Genomic DNA, 18,363 nt, shown 5'->3' with positions numbered 1-18,363 from the left:
ACGTTTACCTATGACCGACATGAGCACAGCCATGGCCAAACGTCAGCAGGCCGTCTTGAAACTAGTTTAATTGGGGCATCGAAACCACACAGCGCAGGAGCTCTGGAATGCCATCAAGCAGGAGAGCGATGTGTGGTTACTGCCAGCGAATCTCCAGCCAGGCACGGTAGTGTGTGACAATGGCCGAAATCTGGTGGCAGCTTTGGCCCTTGGCAACCTCACTCACATCCCATGTCTGGCACATGTGCTCAATTTGGTTGTGCAGAGTTTTCTGAGGGACTATCCGGATCTTGATGCCCTGCTGCACAAGGTCCGCCTAGAGTGTGCTCACTTGCGGCGTTCCAGCTTGGCCAGATCCCGCATTGCTGCTCTGCAGCGCCGATTCCGCCTTCCGGAACACCGCATCATATGTGACCTACCTACCCGGTGGAATTCCATGTTACATATGTTGGAGCGGTTGTGTGAGCAGCAGCAAGCAGTTATGGAGTACCAGCTGCATCAGGCGCAAAGAAGTCGCAGTCAGCGCCGATCAGACTTCACAACCACAGAGTGGGCCACTATGAAGGACGTCTGCCAGGTTTTGCATCCTTTTGATTATTCCACGCGGATGGCAAGTGCAGATGATGCACTAGTCAGCATGACTGTCCCCCTTATCTGCCTGCTTCAGCAAACTTTGCAAGGGTTAAGGGATGATGTGGTGGAAGAGGTGGAGGATGAGGAGTCACCTTTTCCATCAGCTTCTGGAGAGTCAGCGCCACGTGGTTCCTCACAAAGGGGTACGCAGGGGCCAATTTGTGAGGAGGATGAGGAGGAGTCAATGGAGGAGGAAGAGCTCCGTCCAGAGGAGGGAGCGACACAATTGTCCAGTGGTCAGTGTGTACAGCGAGGGTGGGGTGATGACGAGCGGGCAGAGATCATGTCTCAAGCAGGGGACAGCGTTTCTGGGCCAGTTGGCACTCTGCAGCACATGGTGGATTTCATGCTGCAGTGCCTGAGAAACGACCGCCGCATCGACCACATTCTCAACATGCCTGATTATTGGGTGTTCACCCTCCTCGATCCTCGCTACCGGGACAACATCCAAAACCTCATCCCTGCGTTGACCCGGGAGCGTAAATTGCGGGAGTACCACGACACACTGGTGAATTCCATCATCTTCTCCTGTCCAACTGAGAGGAGTGCTGCTAGTGCTTTACAAAGCAGCTCAGTGCGTCGAGGCAGTGGGGGAGGCTCTGCCCAAAGAGGGAGCAGAAGCAGTGCCTCTGCCCAAGGCAAGCCCAGTATGGCACAACTCTGGCACACTTTTGTGTGCCCGCCCCAAATGTCTACACCATCACCGGCGGCTCCAGTCAGCAGGAGGCAACGGTTCCGTCAGATGGTGACAGACTACATGGCTTGCCCTCTTACTGTACTCCCAGACGGCTCTTCCCCGTTCAAGTTTTGGGTCTCTAAGCTGGATACATGGCCAGAGCTAAGCCAGTATGCATTGGAGGTGCTGGCTTGCCCTGCGGCTAGTGTCTTATCGGAACGTGTCTTTAGTGCCGCAGGTGGTGTACTAACAGACCGTCGCATGCGACTATCCTCCGATAACGTTGACCGGCTTACTTTCCTGAAAATGAACCAGGCCTGGATCTCGCAGGAATTTGCCACTCCTCTGCCTGATTAAGTAATTGGGTGTCATCCAGGTCTCCTGCTGTGTTCATCTTTCTACCACCTGAACTGCTATTCCTGGGCTCCAACACCGCCAGTTGCGGCTCAGAAGTGCAGGCTGCACAGTAAAAACATACGACCCAGTGTTATTGGGTTTCAGTAACGTCAGCTGATCCCCAGCTGTGTAGCCGGCAATGTGTCCTGCGACCGCCACGCTGGCACAACAACCTAAATGTAAGGGAACCTGTCCCCCCCCCCCGTCGTTTGTTACTGAAAGAGCCATCTTGTGCAGCAGTAATGCTGCACAAGGAAAAGGTAGCTCTTTTTTTTTAGCTCTTTGCACACGCAGAACTTAACACTTATAAAATGTGTTCACTGATACCGTTATACCGTCCCGGAGCTGGGACTTTCCTTCGTAATGTGACGCAGCACAGCCGTCATTCCTACCCCCTTGGTGCCATGCGCTGCCTCCTCAGCGTTGTTTTAAGCTGTCACGGAGCCTGCGCTGTTCTGTTATCCCTTGGGCATGCCCTATTTGCGCTGCCTGTCTTCTGACATAATTTGGTGTCAGGCTGGCTGCGCCTGTGCGGCCGCGCTGCCCGAGATCCCGCCTCGCAGTGTCTTCTGATTGAGTCACACTGCGGGCCTGGGATCCATGGGCATGCACAGTGCATATCTTCCCCTCGGGCTATCGCTCATTTCCCTCCGCCTTCTTTAGACTGTACGCCGTCAGCTGATCCCTAGCATGCCACGGCCGTGACACCGCACAGTCTGAAGAAGAGGGAAGGAGGGGAGTGAGAGTCGAGGTTATGCACTGTGCATGCCCATGGATCCAAGGCCCGCAGTGGGATTACGTTAGACGAGACTGCGAGGTGGGATCTGGAGCAGCGTGGACGCACAGGCACTGACAGCCTGACACCAAATTATGTCAGAAGACAGGCAGCGCTAATTGGGCATGGCCAAGGGCTAACAGAACAGCGCAGGCTCCGTGACAGCTTAAAACAACGCTGAGGAGGCAGCGCACGGCATCAAGGGGATAGGAATGACAGCTGTGCTGTGTCCCATTACGAAGGAAATTCGCACCTCCGGAACGGTTTAACGGTATAAAGGGACACATTTTTTGTGTTTACTTCGGTGTTTGCAAGGAGCATAATTAAAAGAGCAACCTTTTCCTTTTGCATCCTTAGTGCTGCACAAGATGGCTCTTTCAGCTACAAACGTCTTGGGGGGGGTTAAAGGTTCCCTTTCAACTTGCTCCAATCAGGCTTCGGCCTACACTCTGTTCCTCTGCTCCTCCTACTGTCCCTGGGCTCTAACACCGTCAGTTGGTGCCTGGAAGTGCTGTGTGCACAGTCAACAGTCGCTCCTCTGTTATTGGGGTTCAGTAGCGTCAGCTGATCCCCAGCTGTGTGTGCGGCAATACCTCCAATCTGCTCCTCCTGCTGTCCCTGGGCTCTAACACCGCCAGTTGGTGCCTGGAAGTGCTGTGTGCACAGTCAACAGTCGCTCCTCTGTTATTGGGGTTCAGTAACGTCAGCTGATCCCCAGCTGTGTGTGCAGCAATACCTCCAATCTGCTCCTCCTGCTGTCCCTGGGCTCTAACACCGCCAGTTGGTGCCTGGAAGTGCTGTGTGCACAGTCAACAGTCGCTCCTCTGTTATTGGGGTTCAGTAACGTCAGCTGATCCCCAGCTGTGTGTGCGGCAATACCTCCAATCTGCTCCTCCTGCTGTCCCTGGGCTCTAACACCGCCAGTTGGTGCCTGGAAGTGCTGTGTGCACAGTCAACAGTCGCTCCTCTGTTATTGGGGTTCAGTAACGTCAGCTGATCCCCAGCTGTGTATCCGGCAACGTGTCATGTGACCGCCACGCTGGCACAACTAAAATGTAAGGGGACCTGTCCCCCCCCCCCAGGCGTTTGTTACTGAAAGAGCCACCATGTGCAGCACTAATACTGCACAAGGGAAAGGTCGCTCTTGAAATTATGCTCCTTGCAAACGCTGAACTACACACTCATGTAATGTGTCCCCTCACACCGTCCAACCGTCCCGGAGGTGGGACTTTCCTTTGTAATGTGACGCAGCACAGCCGTCATTGCTACCCCCTTGGCACCGTGCGCTGCCTCCTTAGCGTTGTTTGATTCCGTCATGGACCCTGCGCTGTTATGTTATCCCTTGGCCATGCACAGTTTGCGCTGCCCGTCCTCTGACATCATTTGTTGTCGTCCTGGCTGCGCCTGTGCGTCCACGCTGCCCGAAATCACACCTCGCAGTGTCGTCTAATGTGATCCCACAGTGGGCCTGGTATCCATGGCCATGCGCAGTGCATATACTAGCCTCTCACTCCCCTTCTTCACGCTTCTTCAGACTAGGCGGCGTCAGCTGATCCCTAATAGCATGCCACGGCCGTGACGCCGCACAGTCTGAAGAAGCAGGAAGGAGGTGAGTGAGAGGCGATGATATGCACTGCGCATGCCCATGGATCCCTGGCCCGCAGTGGGACTACATTAGATGACACTGCAAGGTTGGATCTCGGGCAGCTTGGACGCACAGGCACTGCCAGCCTGACACCTACATGATGTCAGAAGACGGGCACCGCTAACTGTGCATGGCCAAGGGATAACATAACAGCGCGGGCTCCGTGACAGAACCAAACAACGTTGAGGAGGTGGCGCCCGGCACCAAGGGGGTTGGAATGACGGCTGTGCTGTGTCACATTACAAAGGAAAGTCCCACTTCCGGGATGGTTTGACGGTGTGAGGGGACACATTATATGAGTGTGTACTTCAGCGTTTGCAAGGAGCATAATTTTCGGAGCCACCATTTTCCATGTGCAGTATTACTGCTGTACAAGATGGCTCTTTCAGCAACAAATGCCTGGGGGGGGGTTAAAGGTTCCCTTTCAACTTGCTCCACTGCAGGCTTCGGCCTACACTCTGCTCCTCTTTGATTCCCTGGGTTTCAACACTGTCAGTTGCCACCTGGAAGTGTTGTCTACACAGAAAAAACACTAGGTGATGTGTCAGTGGGGTTCAGCACCGCCAGCTGTTCCCCTGCTGTGTAGTCGGCAACGTGTCCAGCACAAGCCACGCTGGCACAACAGAACAAAAGCTGCCACCAGTGCAGGCTTCGGCCTACACTCTGCTCCTCTCCTCCTCCTGCTGACCCTGGGCTCAAACACCGCTAGTTTTTGCCCGGAAGTGCTAGCTGCACAGAGAAAAACACCAGCCAATGTGTTAGTGGGGTTCAGCAACGCCAGCTGTTCCCCTGCTGTGTAGCCGGCAACGTGACCTGCAAACGCCACGCAGGCACATGAACTGAAATTAAAGGGAACCTGACCCCACCCCCCCAGGTGTTTCTATGTATAACAGCCACCTAGTACAGCAGTACTGCTGCATTTGTACAAGGTGGCTGACTTTTTCTCCTTGCCTACGTGGAACTCAACACGTACAAAATGTGTCTCATTGAGACCATTCCACTGTCCCTGAGGTGTGACTTTCCTTTCTAATGATACGCAGCACCCCCCTTGGTAGCGTTTCCCGTCTTTTGTCATCATGGTTAGCTGGCTGCGCCTGTGCATCCGCCCTGCTAGAAACAACGCCCCTCGTTGTCATATTTATTTTGTCAGCGAGGGTGTGGTTTATGGGCACGAGCAGTGCATATGTTCGCCTGTCTTAACTCATCTCCTTCCGCCTTCTTCAAACTGTGCGGCCTCCTGGCCGTGGTAGGCGATAAGGGATCAGCTGAGGCCGCCCAGTCTGGAGCAGGTGTAAGGACATGTGTGAGCGGCAAACCTATTTACTGCACAAGGCCACGAATCCCAGCCATGCAGTGTGATTTTTTGAAAACACACTGTGGGTCTGGGATTCATGTCCATCGCTAACCGCAACGGCCGACATGAAATGAGGTCAGAAGACAGGAAGCGCTCACAGCGCATGACCAAGGGATCACAATAGCGCAGACTCCTGTACAGCAAATAACAACGCTCAGGAATCTGCGCCCAGTACCTAGGTGCAAATTTTGACACCTGTGCTGCGTCTCCTTAAAAAGACAAGTCACGCCTCCACAACTGTTTGACAGTATAATGGGCTAAATAGTGTACGTGTTTTATTCAGCGTGTGCAAGGAGTAAACCAAATAGAGCAACCTTTTTCTTGTGCAGCATTAATGCTGCACAAGGTGTGGCTCTTGTACCTTGCAACACCTGAGGGGGGTTAAAGGTAACCTTTGAAATTGGTTCAACTAGGCTTCGGCCTACACTCTGCTCCTCTCCTGCTGACCCTGGGCTCAAACACCGCTAGTTTTTGCCCGGAACTGCTAGCTGCACAGAGAAAAACACCAGTCAATGTGTTAGTGGGGTTCAGCACCGCCAGCTGTTCCCCTGCTGTGTAGTCGGCATCGTGTCCAGCACAAGCCACGCTGGCACAACTGACCAAAAGCTGCCACCAGTGCAGGCTTCGGCCTACACTCTGCTCCTCTCCTCCTCCTGCTGACCCTGGGCTCAAACACCGCCAGTTTCTGCCCGGAAGTGCTAGCTGCACAGAGAAAAACACCAGCCAATGTGTTAGTGGGGTTCAGCACCGCCAGCTGTTCCCCCGCTGTGTAGCCGGCATCGTGTCCAGCACAAGCCACGCTGGCACAACTGACCAAAAGCTGCCACCAGTGCAGGCTTCGGCCTACACTTTGCTCCTCTCCTCCTCCTGCTGACCCTGGGCTCTAACACCGCCAGTTTTTGCCCGGACATGCGAGCTGCACAGAGAAAAACACCAGTCAATTTGTCAGTGGGGTTCAGCAACGCCAGCTGTTCCCCTGCTGTGTAGCTTGCAACGTGACCTGCAAACGCCACGCAGGCACATGAACTGAAATTGAAGGGAGCCTGCCCCCCACCCCCAGGTGTTTCTATGTAAAACAGCCACCTTGTACAGCAGTACTGCTGCATTTGTACAAGGTGGCTGACTTTTTCTCCTTGCCCACGTGGAACTCAACACGTACAAAATGTGTCTCATTGAGACCATTCCACTGTCCCTGAGGTGTGACTTTCCTTTCTAATGATACGCAGCACCACCCTTGTTAGCGCTGCCCGTCTTTTGACATCATTGGTTAGCTGGCTGCGCCTGTGCGTCTGCCCTGCTCGAAACAACGCCCCTCGGTGTCTTATTTTTTTGGACAGCGAGGGTGTGATTGATGGGCATGTGCAGTGCATATGTTTGCCTGTGTTCACTCATCTCCTTCCGCCTTCTTCAGACTGGGTGTCCTCATGGCCGCGGCAGGCGATAAGGGATCAGATGAGGCCGCCCAGTCTGAAGCAGGTGTAAGGACATGTGTGAGCGTCAAACATATTTACTGAACAAGGCCACGAATCCCAGCCACGCAATGTGATTTTTTGAAAACACACTGTGGGTCTGGGATTCATGTCCATCGCTAACCGTAACGGCTGACATTAAATGAGGTCAGAAGACAGGAAGAGCTCACAGCGCATGGCCAAGGGATCACAATAGCGCAGACTCCTGTACAGCAAATAACAATGCTCAGGAATCTGCGCACAGCAGCTAGGTGTAAATTTTGACACCTGTGCTGCATCTCCTTAAAAAGACAAGTCACGCCTCCACTACTGTTTGACAGTATAATGGGCTAAATAGTGTACGTGTTTTATTCAGCGTGTGCAAGGAGCAAAATTAAATAGAGCAACCTTTGACTTGTGCATCATTAATGCTGTTCAAGGTGTGGCTCTTGTACCTTGCAACACCTGAGGGGGGGGTTAAAGGTAACCTTTGAAATTGGTTCAACTAGGCTTCGGCCTACACTCTGCTCCTCTACTCCTCCTGCTGACCCTGGGCTCAAACACCGCTAGTTTCTGCCCGGAACTGCTAGCTGCACAGAGAAAAACACCAGTCAATGTGTTCGTGGGGTTCAGCACCGCCAGATGTTCCCCTGCTGTGTAGTTAGCATCGTGTCCAGCACAAGCCACGCTGGCACAACCGACCAAAAGCTGCCACCAGTGCAGGCTTCGGCCTACACTCTGCTCCTCTCCTCCTCCTGCTGACCCCGGGCTCAAACACCGCCAGTTTCTGCCCGGACATGCTAGCTGCACAGAGAAAAACAGCAGCCAATGTGTTAGTGGGGTTCAGCACCGCCAGCTGTTCCCCTGCTGTGTAGTCGGCATCGTGTCCAGCACAAGCCACGCTGGCACAACTGACCAAAAGCTGCCACCAGTGCAGGCTTCGGCCTACACTTTGCTCCTCTCCTCCTCCTGCTGACCCTGGGCTCAAACAACGCCAGTTTCTGCCCGGACATGCTAGCTGCACAGAGAAAAACACCAGCCAATGTGTTAGTGGGGTTCAGCACCGCCAGCTGTTCCCCTGCTGTGTAGCTGGCAACGTGTCCTGCAAACGCCACGCAGGCACATGAACTGAAATTGAAGGGAGCCTGCCCCCCACCCCCCCAGGTGTTTCTATGTATAACAGCCACCTTGTACAGCAGTACTGCTGCATTTGTACAAGGTGGCTGACTTTTTCTCCTTGCACACGTGGAACTCAACAAGTACAAAATGTGTCTCATTACAGACCATTACAATGTCCCTGAGGTGTGACTTTCCTTTTTAATGACACGCAGCACCCCCACTGTTAGCGCTGCCCGTCTCCTGACATCATTGGTTGGCTGGCTGTGCCTGTGCGTCCCCCCTGCCCGACACAACGCCCCCCGTTGTCTCATATTTTTTGACTGCGAGGGTGTGATTGATGGGCACGAGCAGTGCATATGTTCCCCTGTCTTCACTCCCCTCCTTCCGCCTTCTTCTGACTGTGCGGCCTCATGGCCGCGGCATGCGATAAGGGATCAGCTGAGGCCGCCCAGTCTGAAGCAGGTGTAAGGACATGTGTGAGCGGCGAACATATTTACTGCACAAGGCCACGAATCCCAGCACCGCAGTGTGACTTTAGGAAAAGCCACTGTGGGTCTGGGATTTATGGCCATCGTTAACCGCACCGGCCAACATGAAATGAGGTCATGAGACGGCCTGCACTAACAGGGTATTGACAAGGGATAACACAAGAGCGCAGTTTCCTGTACTGCAAATAACAACGGTAAGGAATCTGCGCCCAGCACCTAGGTGTAAATTTGTACACCTGTGCTGCGTCTCCTTAAAAAGACTAGTAGTCACGCCTCCACTACTGTTTGACAGTATAATGGGCTAAATAGTGTACGTGTTTAATTCAGCGTGTGCAAGGAGCAAAATTAAATAGAGCAACCTTTGACTTGTGCATCATTAATGCTGTTCAAGGTGTGGCTCTTGTACCTTGCAACACCTGAGGGGGGGGGGTTAAAGGTAACCTTTTAAATTGGTTCAACTAGGCTTCGGCCTACACTCTGCTCCTCTCCTCCTCCTGCTGACCCTGGGCTCAAACACCGCTAGTTTTTGCCCGGAACTGCTAGCTGCACAGAGAAAAACACCAGTCAATGTGTTAGTGGGGTTCAGCAACGCCAGCTGTTCCCCTGCTGTGTAGTCGGCAACGTGTCCAGCACAAGCCACGCTGGCACAACAGAACAAAAGCTGCCACCAGTGCAGGCTTCGGCCTACACTTTGCTCCTCTCCTCCTCCTGCTGACCCCGGGCTCACACAACGCCTGTTTCTGCCCGGACATGCTAGCTGCACAGAGAAAAACACCAGCCAATGTGTTAGTGGGGTTCAGCACCGCCAGCTGTTCCCCTGCTGTGTAGTCGGCAACGTGTCCAGCACAAGCCACGCTGGCACAACAGAACAAAAGCTGCCACCAGTGCAGGCTTCGGCCTACACTTTGCTCCTCTCCTCCTCCTGCTGACCCTGGGCTCAAACAACGCCAGTTTCTGCCCGGACATGCTAGCTGCACAGAGAAAAACACCAGCCAATGTGTTAGTGGGGTTCAGCACCGCCAGCTGTTCCCCTGCTGTGTAGCTGGCAACGTGTCCTGCAAACGCCACGCAGGCACATGAACTGAAATTGAAGGGAGCCTGCCCCCCACCCCCAGGTGTTTCTATGTATAACAGCCACCTTGTACAGCAGTACTGCTGCATTTGTACAAGGTGGCTGACTTTTTGTCCTTGCCCACGTGGAACTCAAAACGTACAAAATGTGTCTCATTGAGACCATTCCACTGTCCCTGAGGTGTGACTTTCCTTTCTAATGATACGCAGCACCCCCCTTGGTAGCGCTTCCCGTCTTCTGACATCATTGGTTGGCTTGTTGCGCCTGTGCGTCCGCCCTGCCTGAAACAATGCTCCTCGTTGTCTTATTTTGACTGCGAGGGTGTGATTGATGGGCACGAGCAGTGCATATCTTCACCTGTCTTAACTCATCTCCTTCCGCCTTCTTCAGACTGTGCAGCCTCATGGCCGCGGCATGCGAGAAGGGATCAGCAGAGGCCGCCCAGTCTGAAGCAGGTGTAAGGACGTGTGTGAGCGGCCAAAATATTTACTGCTCAAGGCCACGAATCACAGCACCGCAGTGTGACTTTATGAAAAGGCACTGTGGGTCTGGGATTTATGGCCATCGTTAACCGCACCGGCCAACATGAAATGAGGTCATAAGACGGGCAGCTCTAACAGGGCATTGCCAAGGGATAACACAAGAGCGCAGACTCCTGTACAGCAAATAACAACGCTCAGGAAGCTGCGCCAAGCACCAAGGCGTTATTTGGGACACCTGTGCTGCGTCTCCTTAAAAAGCCAAGTCACGCATCCACTACAGTTTGACTGTAGAATGGGCTAAATTGTGTACGTCTTTCATTCAGCGTGTGCAAGTAGACAAATTAATAGAGCAACCTTTCACTTGTGCAGCATTAATACTGCACAAGGTGTGTCTCTTGTACTTTGTAACACCTGAGGGGGGGTTAAAGGTTTCCTTTGAAATTGGTTCAAATAGGCTTCGGCCTACACTCTGCTCCTCTCCTCCTCCTCCTGCTTCAACACGGGCTCTAACATCGCTAGTTTTTGACCGCAAGTGCTAGCTGCACAGAGAAAAACACACGCCATTGTGTTAGTGGGGTTCAGCAACGCCAGCTGTTCCCCCACTGTGTAGCCGGCAAAGTGTCCTGCAAACGCAACGCAGACACAAAGCTGCCTCCAGTGCAGGCTTCGGCCTACACTCTGCTCCCCCTGCTTACCCTTAGCTCCAACACCGCTAGTTGGGGCTCTAGGAAGACAATCTTTAATAGGCAACGCATCTGGGTTCCAGCACCGCCAGCTGGTTCTCGGCAGTGTTTTTGTCACAGGTACTCCCTCGTGCCAAACCTGGTTTCAGCACCGTCAGCTGTTTCCGGGGTGTGTCAAGCTCACTGAGACGCCTATGCTTGCCCCGTCGTGGTGCGGTCGGGATTGCCAACTCCAGGGTGCCTCCAGTTTAGGAGCTTCCTATGTGGGCTGCGTGAACTGGTAGTCAAGGCTGGTTCTGTAGTGCCAGTAGGCCCAGCTCCCCCTGTAGGACTGTTGGGGTTCGGTAACTGCGGCTGCCTCGCGGCCTAGCTGTTCTCTCCTCTCCTGTGGGCCTTGGGGTCCACCACCTGGTTCCAGCACCGTCAGCTGTTTCCGGGCCGAGCCTTTGGCTTAGGTGCCTCCTCCTGGGTATCCGAGTTCCGCCAACGTCAGGCGGTCCTTGGTAGTGCTTTTAAGCGCGGGCACCTACAGCTTAGTAACCGGGTTCCAGCACCGCCAGCTGGTCCTCGGTCGTGCCATTGGCTCTTGCACACTGGGGCAACGCATCTGGGTTCCAGCACCGCCAGCTGGTTCTCGGCAGTGTTCTTGTCACAGGTACTCCCTCGTGCCAAGCCTGGTTTCAGCACCGTCAGCTGTTTCCGGGTTGTGTCAAGCTCACTGAGACGCCTATGCTTGCCCCGTTGTGGTGCGGTCGGGTTAGCCAACTCCAGGGTGCCTCCAGTTTAGGAGCTTCCTATGTGGGCTGCGTGAACTGGTAGTCAAGGCTGGTTCTGTAGTGCCAGTAGGCCCAGCTCCCCCTGTAGGACTGTTGGGGTTCGGTAACTGCGGCTTCCTCGCGGCCTAGCTGTTCTCTCCTCTCCTGTGGGCCTTGGGGTCCACCACCTGGTTCCAGCACCGTCAGCTGGTTCCGGGCCGAGCCTTTGGCTTAGGTGCCTCCTCCTGGGTATCCGAGTTCCGCCAACGTCAGGCGGTCCTTGGTAGTGCTTTTAAGCGCGGGCACCTACAGCTTAGTAACCGGGTTCCAGCACCGCCAGCTGGTCCTCGGTCGTGCCATTGGCTCTTGCACACTGGGGCAACGCATCTGGGTTCCAGCACCGCCAGCTGGTTCTCGGCAGTGTTCTTGTCACAGGTACTCCCTCGTGCCAAGCCTGGTTTCAGCACCGTCAGCTGTTTCCGGGTTGTGTCAAGCTCACTGAGACGCCTATGCTTGCCCCGTCGTGGTGTGGTCGGGTTAGCCAACTCCAGGGTGCCTCCAGTTTAGGAGCTTCCTATGTGGGCTGCGTGAACTGGTAGTCAAGGCTGGTTCTGTAGTGCCAGTAGGTCCAGCTCCCCCTGTAGGACTGTTGGGGTTCGGTAACTGTGGCTGCCTCGCGGCCTAGCTGTTCTCTCCTCTCCTGTGGGCCTTGGGGTCCACCACCTGGTTCCAGCACCGTCAGCTGGTTCCGGGCCGAGCCTTTGGCTTAGGTGCCTCCTCCTGGGTATCCGAGTTCCGCCAACGTCAGGCGGTCCTTGGTAGTGCTTTTAAGCGCGGGCACCTACAGCTTAGTAACCGGGTTCCAGCACCGCCAGCTGGTCCTCGGTCGTGCCATTGGCTCTTGCACACTGGGGCAACGCATCTGGGTTCCAGCACCGCCAGCTGGTTCTCGGCAGTGTTCTTGTCACAGGTACTCCCTCGTGCCAAGCCTGGTTTCAGCACCGTCAGCTGTTTCCGGGTTGTGTCAAGCTCACTGAGACGCCTATGCTTGCCCCGTCGTGGTGCGTTCGGGTTAGCCAACTCCAGGGTGCCTCCAGTTTAGGAGCTTCCTATGTGGGCTGCGTGAACTGGTAGTCAAGGCTGGTTCTGTAGTGCCAGTAGGCCCAGCTCCCCCTGTAGGACTGTTGGGGTTCGGTAACTGCGGCTGCCTCGCGGCCTAGCTGTTCTCTCCTCTCCTGTGGGCCTTGGGGTCCACCACCTGGTTCCAGCACCGTCAGCTGGTTCCGGGCCGAGCCTTTGGCTTAGGTGCCTCCTCCTGGGTATCCGAGTTCCGCCAACGTCAGGCGGTCCTTGGTAGTGCTTTTAAGCGCGGGCACCTACAGCTTAGTAACCGGGTTCCAGCACCGCCAGCTGGTCCTCGGTCGTGCCATTGGCTCTTGCACACTGGGGCAACGCATCTGGGTTCCAGCAACGCCAGCTGGTTCTCGGCAGTGTTTTTGACACAGGTACTCCCTCGTGCCAAGCCTGGTTTCAGCACCGTCAGCTGTTTCCGGGTTGTGTCAAGCTCACTGAGACGCCTATGCTTGCCCCGTCGTGGTGCGGTCGGGTTAGCCAACTCCAGGGTGCCTCCAGTTTAGGAGCTTCCTATGTGGGCTGCGTGAACTGGTAGTCAAGGCTGGTTCTGTAGTGCCAGTAGGCCCAGCTCCCCCTGTAGGACTGTTGGGGTTCGGTAACTGCGGCTGCCTCGCGGCCTAGCTGTTCTCTCCTCTCCTGTGGGCCTTGGGGTCCACCACCTGGTTCCAGCACCGTCAGCTGGTTCCGGGCCGAGCCTTTGGCTTAGGTGCCTCCTCCTGGGTATCCGAGTTCCGCCAACGTCAGGCGATCCTTGGTAGTGCTTTTAAGCGCGGGCACCTACAGCTTAGTAACTGGGTTCCAGCACCGCCAGCTGGTCCTCAGTCGTGCCATTGGCTCTTGCACACTGGGGCAACGCATCTGGGTTCCAGCACCGCCAGCTGGTTCTCGGCAGTGTTCTTGTCACAGGTACTCCCTCGTGCCAAGCCTGGTTTCAGCACCGTCAGCTGTTTCCGGGTTGTGTCAAGCTCACTGAGACGCCTATGCTTGCCCCGTCGTGGTGCGGTCGGGTTAGCCAACTCCAGGCTGCCTCCAGTTTAGGAGCTTCCTATGTGGGCTGCGTGAACTGGTAGTCAAGGCTGGTTCTGTAGTGCCAGTAGGCCCAGCTCCCCCTGTAGGACTGTTGGGGTTCGGTAACTGCGGCTGCCTCGCGGCCTAGCTGTTCTCTCCTCTCCTGTGGGCCTTGGGGTCCACCACCTGGTTCCAGCACCGTCAGCTGGTTCCGGGCCGACCCTTTGGCTTAGGTGCCTCCTCCTGGGTATCCGAGTTCCGCCAACGTCAGGCGGTCCTTGGTAGTGCTTTTAAGCGCGGGCACCTACAGCTTAGTAACCGGGTTCCAGCACCGCCAGCTGGTCCTCGGTCGTGCCATTGGCTCTTGCACACTGGGGCAACGCATCTAGGTTCCAGCACCGCCAGCTGGTTCTCGGCAGTGTTCTTGTCACAGGTACTCCCTCGTGCCAAGCCTGGTTTCAGCACCGTCAGCTGTTTCCGGGTTGTGTCAAGCTCACTGAGACGCCTATGCTTGCCCCGTCGTGGTGCGGTCGGGTTAGCCAACTCCAGGGTGCCTCCAGTTTAGGAGCTTCCTATGTGGGCTGCGTGAACTGGTAGTCAAGGCTGGTTCTGTAGTGCCAGTAGGCCCAGCTCCCCCTGTAGGACTGTTGGGGTTCGGTAACTGCGGCTGCCTCGCGGCCTAGCTGTTCTCTCCTCTCCTGTGTGCCTTGGGGTCCACCACCTGGTTCCAGCACCGTCAGCTGGTTCCGGGCCGAGCCTTTGGCTTAGGTGCCTCCTCCTGGGTATCCGAGTTCCGCCAACGTCAGGCGGTCCTTGGTAGTGCTTTTAAGCGCGGGCACCTACAGCTTAGTAACCGGGTTCCAGCACCGCCAGCTGGTCCTCGGTCGTGCCATTGGCTCTTGCACACTGGGGCAACGCATCTGGGTTCCAGCACCGCCAGCTGGTTCTCGGCAGTGTTCTTGTCACAGGTACTCCCTCGTGCCAAGCCTGGTTTCAGCACCGTCAGCTGTTTCCGGGTTGTGTCAAGCTCACTGAGACGCCTATGCTTGCCCCGTCGTTGTGCGGTCGGGTTAGCCAACTCCAGGGTGCCTCCAGTTTAGGAGCTTCCTATGTGGGCTGCGTGAACTGGTAGTCAAGGCTGGTTCTGTAGTGCCAGTAGGCCCAGCTCCCCCTGTAGGACTGTTGGGGTTCGGTAACTGCGGCTGCCTCGCGGCCTAGCTGTTCTCTCCTCTCCTGTGGGCCTTGGGGTCCACCACCTGGTTCCAGCACCGTCAGCTGGTTCCGGGCCGAGCCTTTGGCTTAGGTGCCTCCTCCTGGGTATCCGAGTTCCGCCAACGTCAGGCGGTCCTTGGTAGTGCTTTTACGCGCGGGCACCTACAGCTTAGTAACCGGGTTCCAGCACCGCCAGCTGGTCCTCGGTCGTGCCATTGGCTCTTGCACACTGGGGCAACGCATCTGGGTTCCAGCAACGCCAGCTGGTTCTCGGCAGTGTTTTTGACACAGGTACTCCCTCGTGCCAAGCCTGGTTTCAGCACCGTCAGCTGTTTCCGGGTTGTGTCAAGCTCACTGAGACGCCTATGCTTGCCCCGTCATGGTGCGGTCGGGTTAGCCAACTCCAGGGTGCCTCCAGTTTAGGAGCTTCCTATGTGGGCTGCGTGAACTGGTAGTCAAGGCTGGTTCTGTAGTGCCAGTAGGCCCAGCTCCCCCTGTAGGACTGTTGGGGTTCGGTAACTGCGGCTTCCTCGCGGCCTAGCTGTTCTCTCCTCTCCTGTGGGCCTTGGGGTCCACCACCTGGTTACAGCACCGTCAGCTGGTTCCGGGCCGAGCCTTTGGCTTAGGTGCCTCCTCCTGGGTATCCGAGTTCCGCCAACGTCAGGCGATCCTTGGTAGTGCTTTTAAGCGCGGGCACCTACAGCTTAGTAACCGGGTTCCAGCACCGCCAGCTGGTCCTCAGTCGTGCCATTGGCTCTTGCACACTGGGGCAACGCATCTGGGTTCCAGCACCGCCAGCTGGTTCTCGGCAGTGTTCTTGTCACAGGTACTCCCTCGTGCCAAGCCTGGTTTCAGCACCGTCAGCTGTTTCCGGGTTGTGTCAAGCTCACTGAGACGCCTATGCTTGCCCCGTCGTGGTGCGGTCGGGTTAGCCAACTCCAGGGTGCCTCCAGTTTAGGAGCTTCCTATGTGGGCTGCGTGAACTGGTAGTCAAGGCTGGTTCTGTAGTGCCAGTAGGCCCAGCTCCCCCTGTAGGACTGTTGGGGTTCGGTAACTGCGGCTGCCTCGCGGCCTAGCTGTTCTCTCCTCTCCTGTGGGCCTTGGGGTCCACCACCTGGTTCCAGCACCGTCAGCTGGTTCCGGGCCGAGCCTTTGGCTTAGGTGCCTCCTCCTGGGTATCCGAGTTCCGCCAACGTCAGGCGGTCCTTGGTAGTGCTTTTAAGCGCGGGCACCTACAGCTTAGTAACCGGGTTCCAGCACCGTCAGCTGGTCCTCGGTCGTGCCATTGGCTCTTGCACACTGGGGCAACGCATCTGGGTTCCAGCACCGCCAGCTGGTTCTCGGCAGTGTTTTTGTCACAGGTACTCCCTCGTGCCAAACCTGGTTTCAGCACCGTCAGCTGTTTCCGGGGTGTGTCAAACTCGCTGAGACGCCTATGTTTGCCCCGTCGTGTTGCAGTCGGGTTAGCCAACTCCAGGGTGCCTCCAGTTTAGGAGCTTCCTATGTGGGCTGCGTGAACTGGTAGTCAAGGCTGGTTCTGTAGTGCCAGTAGGCCCATCTCCCCCTGTAGGACTGTTGGGGTTCGGTAACTGCGGCTGCCTCGCGGCCTAGCTGTTCTCTCCTCTCCTGTGGGCCTTCGGGTCCACCACCTGGTTCCAGCACCGTCAGCTGGTACCTCCTGCTTAGTAACCGGGTTCCACTAACGTCAGCTGGTCCTCGGTAGTTCCATTGGCTCTTGGACCTTCGGCTACCCATCCGGGTTCCAGTACCGTCAGCTGGTTCTCGGCAGTGTCTTTTGCTCTTGTACCTTCTGCTCCCCATCCTGGTTCCAGTAACGTCAGCTGGTTCCGGGCAGAGCCTTTGGCTTAGGTGCCTCCTTCTGGGAATCCGAGTTCCGCCAACGCCAGGCGGTCCTTGGTAGTGCTTTTTAGCACGGGTACCTCCTGCTTAGTAACCGGGTTCCAGTAACGTCAGCTGGTCCTCGGTAGTTCCATAGGCTCTTGAACCTTCGGGTAGCCATCCGAGTTCCAGTTCCATCAGCTGGTTCTTGGCATTTTCTCAGCCTTCTTGTACCTTCTGCTACATTTCCAAGTTTAAGACCCTAAAGTCGACGACCCGGAAGACCACCCCGATGACGACGACCCGGAAGACCACCCCGATGACGACGACGACGACCCGGAAGACCACCCCGATGACGACGGCGGAGACGACGACGGCGGAGACGACGACGGCGGAGATGACGACACTGGAGACGACGACATGGAAGACCGAGAAGCAGAAGAACAAGAGGCTGCAGAACAAAGAGCAGAAGAACATTAAGCATAAGACTTAATATCAGAGCAAAAGATATTATCTAAATTATATGCAGAAGAAGACTAAGCAGTGTATGGGGGTGAGTCCGTTCCTCCTCGTGGTGCCCCTGGATAAAGCCTGATGCTGCAGGCCAAACTGAACGCGGACAAATGTAACTTTTGTGACTGGCAGAACGGAAGGTGTAATCTTCAAACTTTTATAGATAACAACTACGGGAATGCCTGTCACAAATGAGAATATGATGAAGAAGTAGAATAGGAAGAATAATAACAGTGGAATAAAAAGAATATGTAGAATAGGAAGAATAATAATAGTTGAATAAAATGAATATGAAGAATGTAATAAAAAAAAAATAGGTAGAAGATGAAGAAGAAGATGAATAAGGTGAAGAAGAAGTTGATGTCAAAGATGCTGATGATGATGAAGATGAAAGTGTGGGAAAAGTAAAAAAAAAAAAGAAAAAAAAGAAGGGGAAGGGCGTGGAATAGTGAAACATCAATATCTGACAAAATAAAAAAAAATTTACATACTCAATATCTTTTTCACTCCGAACGTCTTTAAAAAACAAAAAAACATGCTATTCTATTTGATTGGGCTAAACCTCATTGCCTTTAATGTCTCCGCCACCTCCCACAATACATCCTACATTATTCTTAGTTGTTTTCCTTGATGTAAAATGAACCTACAAGGAAAGAAAGGGTTTATTTTAATTCTGATATTTTGGTCCCATTGACTTGCATTGGGATCGGGTATCGGTATCGGCGATATCCGATATTTTTTGAATATCGGCCGATCCCAACCGATACCGATACTTTCCGATATCGGAAGGTATCGCTCAACACTAATCACAGCCTGCTTTTAAAAATAAAAAATAGTAATCTTGCAATTTTCTCCATGGTCACAAGAGCTTTTTTAAACTTAAACTTCATGTATTTTCAGGAAACACTACAAGCACATAACCACAGTGGTCAGATCTTTTGTATTGAAGCATCTAATGAGTGTATGTTTAGGACATTGTGAAGGGAGGTAGAGGAAGGTTAGCTATGACATTTCCTTTTGAGAATGGTGTATTCTGTCTTTGAAGCTGTGTATAAAGTTACCTCATGTTACATCTGATGATAGTGAGTTTGCTGAAAACCCCTCTTGAAAGAACAGGAAGTATGATAAAAA

Source organism: Ranitomeya imitator, chromosome 1, assembly GCF_032444005.1.
Source record: "Ranitomeya imitator isolate aRanImi1 chromosome 1, aRanImi1.pri, whole genome shotgun sequence".
Taxonomy (NCBI): Eukaryota; Metazoa; Chordata; class Amphibia; order Anura; family Dendrobatidae; genus Ranitomeya; species Ranitomeya imitator.
Note: the sequence above shows the minus strand (reverse complement) of the source record.